The sequence below is a fragment of the Danio aesculapii genome, chromosome 7 (assembly GCF_903798145.1).
Source record: "Danio aesculapii chromosome 7, fDanAes4.1, whole genome shotgun sequence".
In the NCBI taxonomy this organism is placed as follows: domain Eukaryota; kingdom Metazoa; phylum Chordata; class Actinopteri; order Cypriniformes; family Danionidae; genus Danio; species Danio aesculapii.
The window spans coordinates 464,208-479,207 of record NC_079441.1 but is presented as its reverse complement, the minus strand read 5'-3'; the positions used below and the strand labels follow the sequence as shown (position 1 = coordinate 479,207).

The 15,000-nt window shown below is 41.5% G+C and overlaps 1 protein-coding gene across 9 annotated transcripts in view; it reads right to left on the bottom strand.

The window, feature by feature from the left end:
* nrxn2b (neurexin 2b) overlaps nucleotides 1-15,000 on the bottom strand; it is a 550,373-nt gene that overhangs the window by 218,394 nt on the left and 316,979 nt on the right. The window lies entirely within an intron of this gene.

Genomic DNA, 15,000 nt, shown 5'->3' with positions numbered 1-15,000 from the left:
CACACACACACACACACACACACACACACACAAAACAAACTTCACTTCAGTAGTCAGTATTTCGCAGGTGTATGTGATGCATGTTTGTGAGTCACAGATGCTGCTGTGCTTAATAATCAATCATCATCATCTTCCTCCTCCTCATGAGTGTTGAGACGCTCCTCACCTCAGATGATGCTGTCAGCCTGAGCATCAGTTCATCTCCACTTTCACATCTACTCAGCAAACTCAACCCTCCTCTGAGTGTGTATGTTCAGGAGATTCACCTGCGCGCACACACACTCGCCTCACGCGTGTGCGTCCGCATTAAATTTACATCCACAGCAAACTGGCGGGAAAGTGATGTAACGTGTGGCACACGGACCAATCAGATTAGAGGAAGAGAATTTACCTGCTGCTGCAGCTGTAACACACACACACGTACACTAATCTGATCAGCGCTGGAGGAGGAACACACAAACACTAAAGCAATAACACACCAAAGACACACACACCAGGCCAAACCACACTGACCAGACCAAACACACACTCCAGACCAAACACACACACCAGACCAAACACACACTGACTACACCAAACACACACTCCAGACCAAACAAACACTATCCAGACCAAACACACACACACCAGGCCAAACCACACTGACCAGACCAAACACACACACCAGACCAAACAAACACTATCCAGACCAAACACACACTGACCAGACCAAACACACACTCCAGACCAAACACACACTATCCAGACAAACACAACACTGACCAGACCAAACACACACACCAGACCAAACACACACTGCCTACACCAAACACACACTGACTACACCAAACACACACACACCAGACCAAACACACACTACCCAGACTAAACACACACTGACTACACCAAGCACACACTCCAGACCAAACACACACTGACTACACCAAACACACACACCAGGCCAAACCACACTGACCAGACCAAACACACACACCAGGCCAAACCACACTGACCAGACCAAAACATACAGTGACTACACCAAAACACCACACCAGGCCAAACACACACTGACCAGACCAAACACACACTGACTACACCAAACACACACACCAGGCCAAACACACACTGACTACACCAAACACACACTGACTACACCAAACACACACTATCCAGACCAAACACACACTGACCAGATCAAAACACACACTGACCAGATCAAAACACACACTATCCAGACCAAACACACACTGACCACACCAAACACACACTGACCAGATCAAAACACACACTATCCAGACCAAACACACACTGACCAGACCAAAACACACACTGACTACACCAAACACACACTGACCAGACTAAACACACACTCACTACACCAAACACACACTCCAGACTAAACACACACACCAGACCAAACACACACACTCCAGACCAAACTCACACTCTAGACCAAAACACACACTGACTACACCAAACACACACTGACTACACAAAACACACACTGACCACACCAAACACACACTGACTACACAAAACACACACTGACCACACCAAACACACACTGACTACACAAAACACACACTGACCACACCAAACACACACTGACTACACCAAACACACACTATCCAGACGAAACACACACTGACCAGACCAAAACACACACTGACTACACCAAACACACACTATCCAGACGAAACACACACTGACCAGACCAAAACACACACTGACTACACCAAACAAACACTGACCAGACCAAACACACACTGACTACACCAAACACACACTTCAGACCAAACACACACACCAGGCCAAACCACACTGACCAGACCAAACACACACTGACTACACCAAACACACACTGACCAGACGAAACACACACTGACCAGACCAAACACACACTATCCAGACCAACACACACTGACCAGACCAAACACACACTGACCAGACCAAACACACACTGACCAGACCAAACACACACTGACCAGACCAAACACACACTGACTAGACCAAACACACACTGACCAGACCAAACACACACTCCAGACCAAACACACACTGACTACACCAAACACACACTGACCAGACCAAACAAACACTGACCAGACCAAACACACAATGACTACACCAAACACACACTTCAGACCAAACACACACACCAGGCCAAACCACACTGACCAGACCAAACACACACTGACTACACCAAACACACACTATCCAGACGAAACACACACTGACCAGACCAAAACACACACTGACTACACCAAACACACACTGACCAGACGAAACACACACTGACCAGACCAAACACACACTCCAGACCAAACACACACTGACCAGACCAAACACACACTGACCAGACCAAACACACACACTGACCAGACCAAACACACACTGACTAGACCAAACACACACTGACCAGACCAAACACACACTCCAGACCAAACACACACTGACTACACCAAACACACACTGACTACACAAAACACACACTGACCACACCAAACACACACTGACTACACAAAACACACACTGACCACACCAAACACACACTGACTACACAAAACACACACTGACCACACCAAACACACACTGACTACACCAAACACACACTATCCAGACGAAACACACACTGACCAGACCAAAACACACACTGACTACACCAAACACACACTATCCAGACGAAACACACACTGACCAGACCAAAACACACACTGACTACACCAAACAAACACTGACCAGACCAAACACACACTGACTACACCAAACACACACACCAGGCCAAACCACACTGACCAGACCAAACACACACTGACTACACCAAACACACACACCAGGCCAAACCACACTGACCAGACCAAACACACACTGACTACACCAAACACACACTGACCAGACGAAACACACACTGACCAGACCAAACACACACTATCCAGACCAAACACACACTGACCAGACCAAACACACACTGACCAGACCAAACACACACTGACCAGACCAAACACACACTGACCAGACCAAACACACACTGACTAGACCAAACACACACTGACCAGACCAAACACACACTCCAGACCAAACACACACTGACTACACCAAGCACACACTGACCAGACCAAACAAACACTGACCAGACCAAACACACAATGACTACACCAAACACACACTTCAGACCAAACACACACACCAGGCCAAACCACACTGACCAGACCAAACACACACTGACTACACCAAACACACACTATCCAGACGAAACACACACTGACCAGACCAAACACACACTGACTACACCAAACACACACTGACCAGACGAAACACACACTGACCAGACCAAACACACACTATCCAGACCAAACACACACTGACCAGACCAAACACACACTGACCAGACCAAATCCACACTGACCAGACCAAACACACACTGACTAGACAAAACACAACTGACCAGACCAAACACACACTCCAGACCAACACACACTGACTACACAAACACACACTGACCAGACCCAAACACACACTGACCAGACCAAACACACACTGACCAGACCAAACACACACTGACCAGACCAAACACACACTGACCAGACCAAACACACACTCCAGACCAAACAACACACTGACCAGACCAAACACACACTGACCAGACCAAACACACACTGACCAGACCAAACACACACTGACCAGACCAAACACACACTGACCAGACCAAACACACACTGACTACACCAAACACACACCAGGCCAAACCACACTGACCAGACCAAACACACACTGACCAGACCAAAACACACACTGACCAGACCAAACACACACTGACTACACCAAACACACACCAGGCCAAACGACACTGACCAGACCAAAACACACACTGACTAGACCAAACACACACTGACTAGACCAAACACACACTCCAGACCAAACACACACACTCCAGACCAAACACACACTGACTAGACCAAACACACACTGACTAGACCAAACACACACTCCAGACCAAACACACACACTCCAGACCAAACACACACTGACTACACCAAACACACACCAGACCAAACACACACTGACTACACCAAACACACACCAGGCCAAACGACACTGACTACACCAAACACACGCTATCCAGACCAAACACACACTGACCAGACCAAACACACACTGACCAGACCAAACACACACTGACCAGACCAAACACACACACTGACCAGACCAAACACACACTCCAGACCAAACACACACACTCCAGACTAAACACACACTGACTACACCAAACACACACTGACTACACCACACACACTCACTACACCAAACGACACTGACCAGACCAAAACACACACTGACTAGACCAAACACACACTGACTAGACCAAACACACACTCCAGACCAAACACACACACTCCAGACCAAACACACACTGACTAGACCAAACACACACTGACTAGACCAAACACACACTCCAGACCAAACACACCACACTCCAGACCAAACACACACTGACTACACCAAACACACACCAGACCAAACACACACTGACTACACCAAACACACACCAGGCCAAACGACACTGACTAAACCAACACACGCTATCCAGACCAAACACACACTGACCAGACCAAACACACACTGACCACACCAAACACACACTGACCAGACCAAAACACACACTGACCAGACCAAACACACACTCCAGACCAAACACACACACTCCAGACCAAACACACACTGACTACACCAAACACACACTGACTACACCACACACACTCACTACACCAAACACACACTGACCAGACCAAACACACACTGACTACACCAAACACGCACACCCAGACCAAACACACACTGACCAAGACCAAAACACACACTATCCGACCAAACACACGCTATCCAGACCCAACACACACTGACTACACCAAACACACACTGACCAGACCAAACACACACTGACCAGACCAAACACACACTGACCAGACCAAACACACACTCCAGACCAAACACACACACTCCAGACTAAATACACACTGACTACACCAAACACACACTGACTACACCATACACACTCACTACACCAAACACACACTGACCAGACCAAAACACACACTGACTAGACCAAACACACACTCCAGACCAAACACACACACTCCAGACTAAACACACACTGACTACACCAAACCACCACTCACTACACCACACACACTCACTACACCAAACCACACACTGACCAGACCAAACACACACTGACTACACCAAACACGCACACCAGACCAAACACACACTGACCAGACCAAACACACACTATCCAGACCAAACACACACTGACTACACCAAACACACACTCCAGACCAAACACACACTGACTACACCAAACACACACTGACTACACCAAACACACACACCAGACCAAACACACACTGACCAGACCAAACACACACTGACTACACCAACACACACTGACTACACCAAACACACACTGACTACACCAAAACACACACTGGACTACACCAAACACACACTGACCAGACGAAACACACATTGACCAGACCAACACCACACTATCCAGACCAAACACACACTGACCAGACCAAACACACACTGACTAGACCAAACACACACTCCAGACCAAACACACACACTCCAGACTAAACAGCACACTGACTACACCAAACACACACTGACTACACCAACACACACTGACTACACCACACACACACTGACCTACACCAAACACGCACACCAGACCAAACACACACTACTCAGACCAATCACACGCTATCCAGACTAACACACACTCCAGATCAAACACACAGCTGTGTGTGTGTGTGTGTGTGTGTGTATGAGTGTAGGTGGCTGTGTCTGTGCATGTTTGTGTGTGTGTTAATGTGAGAATGCATGTGAGAGTGTATCAGAGTGACAGAATGTGTGTGTGTGTGTGTGTGTGTGTGCGCGAGAGAGAGAGAGGTGAGAGCGAGAGCAGATATGGCTGTGGGTGTGTGTCTGTGTTTGTGCATATGTGTGATTGGTGTGTGTGTGTGTGTGTGTGTGTTAATGTGAGAGTGCATGTAAGTGTGTCAGAGTGTGTGACATAATTTGTAAGTGTGTGTGTGAGAGAAATATGTGTGTGCATGTGTGTGTGTGTCAGTGTGTGACAGAATTTGGGAATGAGTGAGTGTGTGTGCATGACTTTATATGGGTGTGACTGTGTGCGCATGCATGTGTTTGAGTGTGTGTGTGTGTGTATGTGTGTGTGTGTGTGTGCAGCTGTGGTTGTGTAGTGTTGTGTTGTTAGCCGGTGATTGATCTGAGAGAAACAGAAGCACCGGCGGCGCTACAGTTCTGCTCCTCACTGCTGATAACCTGTGTACACACACACACACACACACACACACACACACACACACACACACACACACACACACACACAGCAGCTGATAAAGCTGTAATGGGTCGTTTGTCTGGCAGATATATGGACTTATTTACCTCCAAACCCCCGATGACGAGACAGAGAGCATGTTCAGATAAACACCTGCAATCCCTCACACTGCAGACCTGTGTGTGTGTGTGTGTGTGTGTGTGTGTGTGTGTGTGCAAACCCTCACACTGCAGACCTCTGTGTGTGTGTATGTGTGTGTGTGTGTGTGTGTGTGTGTGCAATCACTCACACTGCAGACCTGTGTGTGTGTGTGTGTGTGTGCTTGTGTGCGATCCCTCACACTGCAGACCTGTGTGTGTGTGTGTGTGTGTGTGCTTGTGCGCGATCCCTCACACTGCAGACACTGTGTGTGTGTGTGTGTGTGTGTGTGTGTGTACATGTGTGCGTGTCTTAGTGTGAGTGTGTGTAGATGTGTGTGTGGTTAGGTGTGTGTCTTTGTGTGTGTTTCTGTATTAGTTATAGTGTGCACGTGTGTGTATTTTTGTGAGTTTGTCTTAGTGTAACGGTGTGTCTTATTGTGTGCGCATTAGTATGAGTAATTACTAAGCCCACTCAGAATCAGCGCGCGCAGAAATCCACAGATTTACAGATTTTGAGCTCATGATTGAGTCTGTGTATTTACTAGTGTAAATGTGTGTACATTAATATTTATTCAGCTTTTACATTAATTACAGTAATAATGTTGACTAATATGAAAATGCTCAATCATTTGTTTACTCTACAGTCTGTGCAGTGATGTTTCTGTCTTGTAGAGATATTATATGAGACACTTTGTTTACTAAATAAGCGGATCTCATTAGATTAGCATTGTAAACAATCATTAAAAGCTATTATCTTTTATTTCATACATTAAGTTTTTAGTTATGATACTGCCATACTGGCTCTAGTCAGTACTGATGAGTATTAGTAATCATTTGATTAGTCAATAAACTGTTAAAGCCAAAATGAATGGTAAAACACAGGTTCTAATTTAAGTTAATATAGTTTATATATATATATATATTGCCTTAAGATCTGTCTTAATCCTTGGTATTAGATTGAACAAGCTACTGGAAATGTTCCTCAGAGATTTTGCTCCATATTGACATGATAGCATCACACAGTTGCTGCAGATTTGTCGGCTGCACATCCATGATGCCAATCTCCCGTTCCACCACATCCCAAAGGTGCTCTATTGGATTGAGATCTGGTGACTGTGGAGGCCATTTGAGTACAGTCAACTCATTGTCATGTTCAGGAACCAGTCTGAGATGATTGGTGCTTTATGACATGGTGCGTTATCCATGGCACGTGGTCTTCTGCTGCTGTAGCCCATCTGCCTCAAGGTTGGACGTGTTGTGTGTTCAGAGATGCTCTTCTGCAGACCTCGGTTGTAACGAGTGCTTATTTGAGTTACTGTTGCCTTTCTATTAGCTGGAACCAGTCTGGCCATTCTCCTCTGACCTCTGGCATCAACAAGGCATTTGCGCCCACAGAACTGCCGCTCACTGGATATTTCCTCTTTGTCGGACCATTCTCTGTAAACCCTAGAGATGGTTGTGCGTGAAAATCCCAGTAGATCAGCAGTTTTCTGAAATACTCAGAGCAGCCCGTCTGGCAGCAACAACCATGCCACGTTCAAAGTCTCTTAAATCCCCTTTCTTCCCCATTCTGATGCTCACTTTGACCTGCAGCAGATCGTCTGACCATGTCTACATGCCTAAATGCAGTGAGCTGCTGCCATGTGATTGGCTGATTAGAAAGCTGCTATAATAATAATAATTTGCTAATATATATATATATATATATATATATATATAATTTTTATATTAAATAATAGTTTAGTTAATATAGGCATGTCCAGTACTGTATGCTGAGAAACACTAATAAGTCACAGATTCACTGACTCTGTAGCAGGCGCAAGTTTACTACAGGCTGCCACAACCCTCAATCTGACGACTCAGTGCGCTTTAATTAGCTTTTTTATTAATAATAGCACGTTTTGAATTAAGTTTTGGAGAGACAGGATAAAAGTTATTCTGTTATGTATATAAAGTATACATATTAAAGTTTATTATCTTACATTTAAGATGTAAGCTGCATATTTTAAAACAAGGTTTATAGTTTGGTGCAACAGAATAATTACATAACCTTTATCTAATCTGTAGAGTGGAGGTTGTTGTCGATGCGCCACCTGTTGGATGTTCTGTGAAGCACATCACATTATTTGAATTCCAAGGAGAGTCTGACAACATGCGAAATCAGGCGAAATCAGACACGCATTTTTAATGGCCACATCTGTATATGACAGAGGTTTGTTATTCAACAATTACAGTGGAGCATTTCTTAAATACTTGTTAAATAAAGTCTAGCCTAAATAAAATGAAAGTGACATATTCACCATTTCAGAGAAGCCTATATTAAACTGGTCTCAGTGTTGATGAGATAATCATCAGTTTCACTTTAATTATCGAGTAATTTAAATAAGCAGGACAGGCTTTTACAATGTATTAGCAGCACTGAACATGTTTCCAGATTACCTCATGAAGATCGGGGAGGAAATGAAACATGCTAGCCTTTCTGTGATGTGTCGTGAGGCGCCGCAGACATGACATCGGTTGACGTGAAGTAGGCCACATGACAGGAGAAGAAGCCTTTGAATCTTGTGTCACAATGCCCGTGTGTCTTTTACGAAACCATGTGATCTGACCGGGGCTTCAGTCTGAATGTGTGTGTGTGTGTGTGTGTGTGTGAGGTTAGTTTGAAAGGTATGGTAGTGTGAATGTTGTGTGTACTGTGTGTTAGTGTTGTCTTAGTGTGAGTCTGCATGTTGTGTGTTTAATGTGAATGTGTGTGTGTGTATTTCAATGTGTTTTTGTCTTTGTGTGTGTATTAGTGTGAATGTAGTGTGGCATATTTTAGTACGTGTAGATGTGTCTTAGTGTGTGTGTTAGTGGAATATGTGTCCTAGTGTAGTGTGTCTGTGTGAATGTGTGTGAGAGGGTTTGTGTGAATATGTTTGTGTGTGTGGATGTGTGTTTATCCTGACAAAAGTCACACACACACACAGACGGACTGCTGTAATGTGCAGTGTGTCAGCGAGGGAAATGAGCTTTAGTGTTATCTGCAGTTAATGACAGTTTCTGTTTCACTGAGACACAGCTTACAGTCTCTAATGGCAGAGCAAAACACACACACACACACACACACACACAGACAGAAGGAGAGTTAATTGCGTGTGTGTTGAATACAGATGCTTCACACCGCAGCTCATCTTCACTGATGAATTCATCGGTGGCTCTTCAACACTCCGCCTGTTTAAAGACACGAGGAGCAGCAACACATCACACCTGCTCTCCATTACACACACTTACCATCACTGCACACCAGTCAGTGTGTGAGCGCGCTGTAATGAGCATCTGAAACCCACTCAGCTGCTCAGGATACTAGTTAAGCTACATTAAGTCAAACGGGACGTCTTAGCAAACCCGTTCACCAGGATAAATCATCTGAAGAGCTGAAGTAATTCTCATTTAATCCACAGACACACTTCTACAGTTAACAGAGCAACACGATGAGACAAAACAGCGCCGTCCTGCTGCCAATACTACTGGAAAAGCCCCATTCTGAGTGTGCATCTGAGCTGCTGTCACAGTATTACATTAAGTAGCTCAGTTAGCAGCAGCTTCAGGACAGACGCTGGTTAGTCATGTTAACAGAGTCGCATTATAAGCATCACCCCCCCGTCATCACGCCTGCACTGCAGCCTCCCTCCATCTTGTTGTCATGGGGCTCTTCTAATAGATCTAGCAGAATCGATCCCCTGTCAGCCATGAAATAATTATTTGCTATTGATGCAGCAGAGCGTGTGCATTAGACAAGTGCTGACAGATCATTTATTCTCACACAAACGACCTGAGACAGACAGACTGACCAGCACATCACAAGAACCACCGCAGGCTAATGGACACGTCTGACTGCCATCGCATAAATCTAACGCAATCGTCCTGCAAATCAAACTGCATAATTGCAAGTCAAAGAGAATGTGCTTGTGTGTGTATTCACGAGCAGAGCAGAGAGATTGAGTAATCAGCATGACTAGAATAACTGCAGGAGCGTCTGAGACTAACATTACTGCATTACTGTGATCAGAACACATATATGCTAACACTCAAGTGTGTGGTCAACTCCAATTACATATACAATCCCCATCAAGTCATTCAGAGCCAACACAAGCAAGACTGTGAGCTGCAGAAACAGCGCAAATCATGTCAGATGTCTGTGAATCCTGCAGAATCTGAGCATCTGTTGACATTCAGACGGATCTCTCTGATCAGAGAAGAACTGAATCTAAATCAAGTTCAGCATCTGATGACAGATTCCTCAAGCTCTTTCTCTTTCATGTGTGCAGTCTGTAAGAGCCAAACTGGCTTCAAGATATGATTCAACAGTCTGAAACACACTCGCCCAATGCTAAACAAGCAGATAACGGCACTCATGTTCATTAAAGAAGCTGTTTAGATTGTGTACTGTACAAAAATGATCATAATAATGATAATTCAGTGATTTTACTTCAAATGTAATCTCAGGATGAACAGATGAAGCACTGCAAGATATCAGACTACAGTAAGATGCCATTTCAGGAGGAGTAAATGAAGTAAAATGACTGGTAACCCTTTATTTTGATGGTCTATTTGAGTATTAGTAGACTGTCTGCTTAATATCTGCTGATGCTGCTCCTTCAACAGACATTTAACTGACTAGAAGAAACTGCAAGTACATGTCAACTTTCACTAAACCTAACCTAACAGTCTACTTATAATCTAATGAGAATTAGCTGGCATGTAGATGGACCATCAAAATAAAGTGTGACCAAATTAATATGACTACTAATGTTATTAATAACATCATCACGTTTGACTTGTTTATCTTTCTGTGCAATACAAGAGATGTTCTAAACAATTACTGAACCAAACTAAACTTCACTGAGTTGCCAAATATAAATAAATAAATAAATAAATAAATAAATAAATACATTCTCAAAATGTTATTTAATGAAAGTATATATGTTGTAAAGAAATATATGTTTGCAGTGACCCAAGGGTCAATACAGAGTAAAATACAAGTACATACAGAATAATCATTACTGGGCGAAACAAGAATAAGCAAGTGAGTAAGTTAGTAAGTAAATAAATAAATAAATAAATAAATAAATAATTAAATACATTTTTAAATAAAATAAACCAAATAAATAATAAGAGCATCTTAAAATGTTATATCATGAAACATGAAACTATATGTCTGCTGTGACACGAAAGTGAGTAAATTCAATTCAGTTCAATTCCCCTTTATTTGTATAGCGCTTATACAATGTAGATTGTGTCAAAGCAGCTTCACATAAAGGTCACAGTAAATAGGAACAGTGTAGTTCAGTTTGTAGTGTTTAAGTTCAGTTCAGTTGAGCTCAGTTCAGTGTGGTTTAATAATCACTACTGAGAGTCCAAATATAGAATTATTATGAGTTCTGGTCAAACCAAGGACAATTTATAATAATAAATAAATAAATAAACAATTAAATAACAAATAAATAAATTATGAATAATAATAATAAATTATAATAAAAAATATTACAAATAAAATAAATAAATAAATAAAATAAATAACAAATTAATAAAACAAATAAAAAACAATAAATAAATAAATAAAACAAATACATAATAAATAAGTAACAAATAAATAAATGAATAAAACAAAAATATAACAAATAAACAAATAAATAAATAAAACAAACAATTAACAAATGAATAAATGAATTAAACAAATAAATAACAAATAAATAAATGAATTAAACAATCAAATAACAAATAAATAAATAAATAAAAACAAAATAAAAATAAAACAATAAATGAATGAATAAATAAATAAATAAATAAATAAATAAATAAATAAATAAATAAATAAATAAATAAATAAAAAACAAATAAAAACAAATAAATAACAAACAAATAAATAAATGAAACAAACAAATAACAAATAAATTAATAATAATAATAAATTATAATAAAAAATTATTTCAAATAAAATAAATAATTAATAAATAAAATAAATAAATAAATAAATAAATAAATAAATAAATAAATAATTAATTAAATAAATAAATAAAATAAATAAAATAAATAAAATAAATAAACAAACAAACAAATAAATAAATAAATAAATATAAAAATAAATAAATAAATAAATACATAAATAAATGTTTTAAATAAAATAATAAGATAAAATAAGAGAACATTCTAAAAATGTTGTTTTCATGAAACTCATACAGGTCTGCAGTGACACGAAAGTGAGTAAATATAAAGTTATTATCATTTCTGGTCAAACCAAGGACAATTTATAATAATAAAAATAAACTAAATAAAAATAAATAAATAACAAATAAATAAATTAATAGTAATTAACAATAAATAATAAAATAATACAAAAATAATAATAAAATACAAAAAAATGCTAAATATATAAAAATAAAGCAGTGGCAGTATAAGTCAGTGAGGGCTCTTACCTGTCCATCAGGTGCTTCTGCTTCAGCCATTTAACCCTTTACTCATCAGATTCTCTCCATACTCACTTACCTTTACCCTATTAAACACACACAGGAGTAACACTCTGAGGTCCGACAGCCAGTGTCTGCAGCTCAGCCCGACTCTCAGTGGGTCAACTTAATAACTCTCGCAGTGGGTTAAATAACTCTCGCAGTGGGTTAAACGAAAAACTCTCTCGCAGTGGGTTAAATAACTCTCGCAGTGGGTTATATAACTCTTGCAATGGGTTAAATAAATAACCATGGCAGTGGGTTAACTAAGTGTGTCAGCGGGTCAGGACTCAACTAGTCAGAGATCCGGGATGGGTTAGTTAGTGAGACTGTGGGTCAGGAGGAGCTCAGTGGGTCATGTGTGGGTTTGGGTTAGTACTTTAGTAAAAACAGCAGGTCAGACACAAAAATGGTTGTTAGTACAGTTACGACAAAGGTTTCATTCAGATTAGTGACAGAATTTGGGTTGTAGTCGTTGAGTGGGAGTCAATTGAAATCCTTTGTGGTCTGATTTGGACACAGAAGTTTAGGCACGTTTAGTAGAAAACAACAAACAAATAAATAAATAAATAAATAAATCCATCAAGAATGGTCAGGTGTGGGGAAGAAGCCATGCGTTTGAGTGAGCGGATGATGATGATGATGATGATGATGATGAATGAGTGAGTGAGTGAATGAGTGAAGCAGAAGCTGGTGGCGCAGGGAGTCCACATCGACACACAGGAACAGGAAGTGGAGGAGGAAGGGGAAGGGGAAGCACATTTAGTAGATTAGAGGTTAAGCTGAAGCACACGGGGTCCACAGGTTTGCGTGCGAGCCCAGAATCTCTGCATTCTGATTGGCTGAGCATCGCAGACTCCCTGGCGCCGCAGGCAGATGAAGCGCATGCACAAACACACACACAAGTACACAACTACACACACACACACATCGATGGGTGCAGGCGCGAGCTGTCAGTCGTCTGAGATTACCCAGAATGCACTGGGGCTGGGTTGTTACTCTAGAGTTGGTTAGATGGTTATAACTGCACACTAATGCAGGCGGCGGGAGAGAACCATGTCATTCTGGAGGAGCGGTCAATCATCTGACCCGCAACACACACACACACACACACACACACACACACTCACACTCACACTCACCATATACTGTACACACTGTAGCGTAATGAGTATTTAAATGATTCCCCAAGTGTTGTTTAACAGAGATAGAGGAAAAGAGCAGATTTCTCCAGCACATCTCTACACATAATAGTGTTAATAACTCATCTCTAATAACTGATTTATTTTCTCTTTGTCATGATGACAGTAAATAATATTAGACTAGATATTCTTCAAGACACTTCTATACAGCTTAAAGTCACATGTAAAGGCTTCAGCTGAACCCTCCTGCTGTCTACAATATACACTATTACATCCTTCAGGTCAACACCAGTGTGTGCAGTTATACTTTCTGTGTGTGTGTTGTAGTGTGTGCGGTTAGGGGTGTGTGTTCGAGTGCATGTGTGTAACTATAACTTCTTAAAGGGGCTCGACTGACGAGGCTTGTATACTCCTCACGTTCGCTGTTGTGATATTCTTTAAAATAACAGTGGGCGGTCGAAAGAAACCCAACGTCAGGCGGATAAACAGAGAAGTAGGACGTTTCAGGAACTACATCACATCATTAATATCAGTCAAGATTTTTAAACTAATTATTTTTATTGATTATTTTAGTGATTATAAGATTTTTATACCCATTCAAGACTTTTGTAATTCAGATGTATATTTTTATTATGGCCAGAATAAACGCAAAAAACACTTACTAAAAACTAAAGACTTCTTTATTTAGCCCGCTCCACAACTCCCACATCACTGTCTGGCTAGTTTCTGTCCTTTCAGACTAAATCAAAGTCTTTCATATTCAACTCAAATCAAATGTGGTGCCGTGTGCACTGTTTGCTTAAGTCTCAGAAAAACACACCCAAAGCGACCCTCCGCAAACACAGCGATGACGTCACATTCGTCACATGCACTCAAGCGAGCTAGTG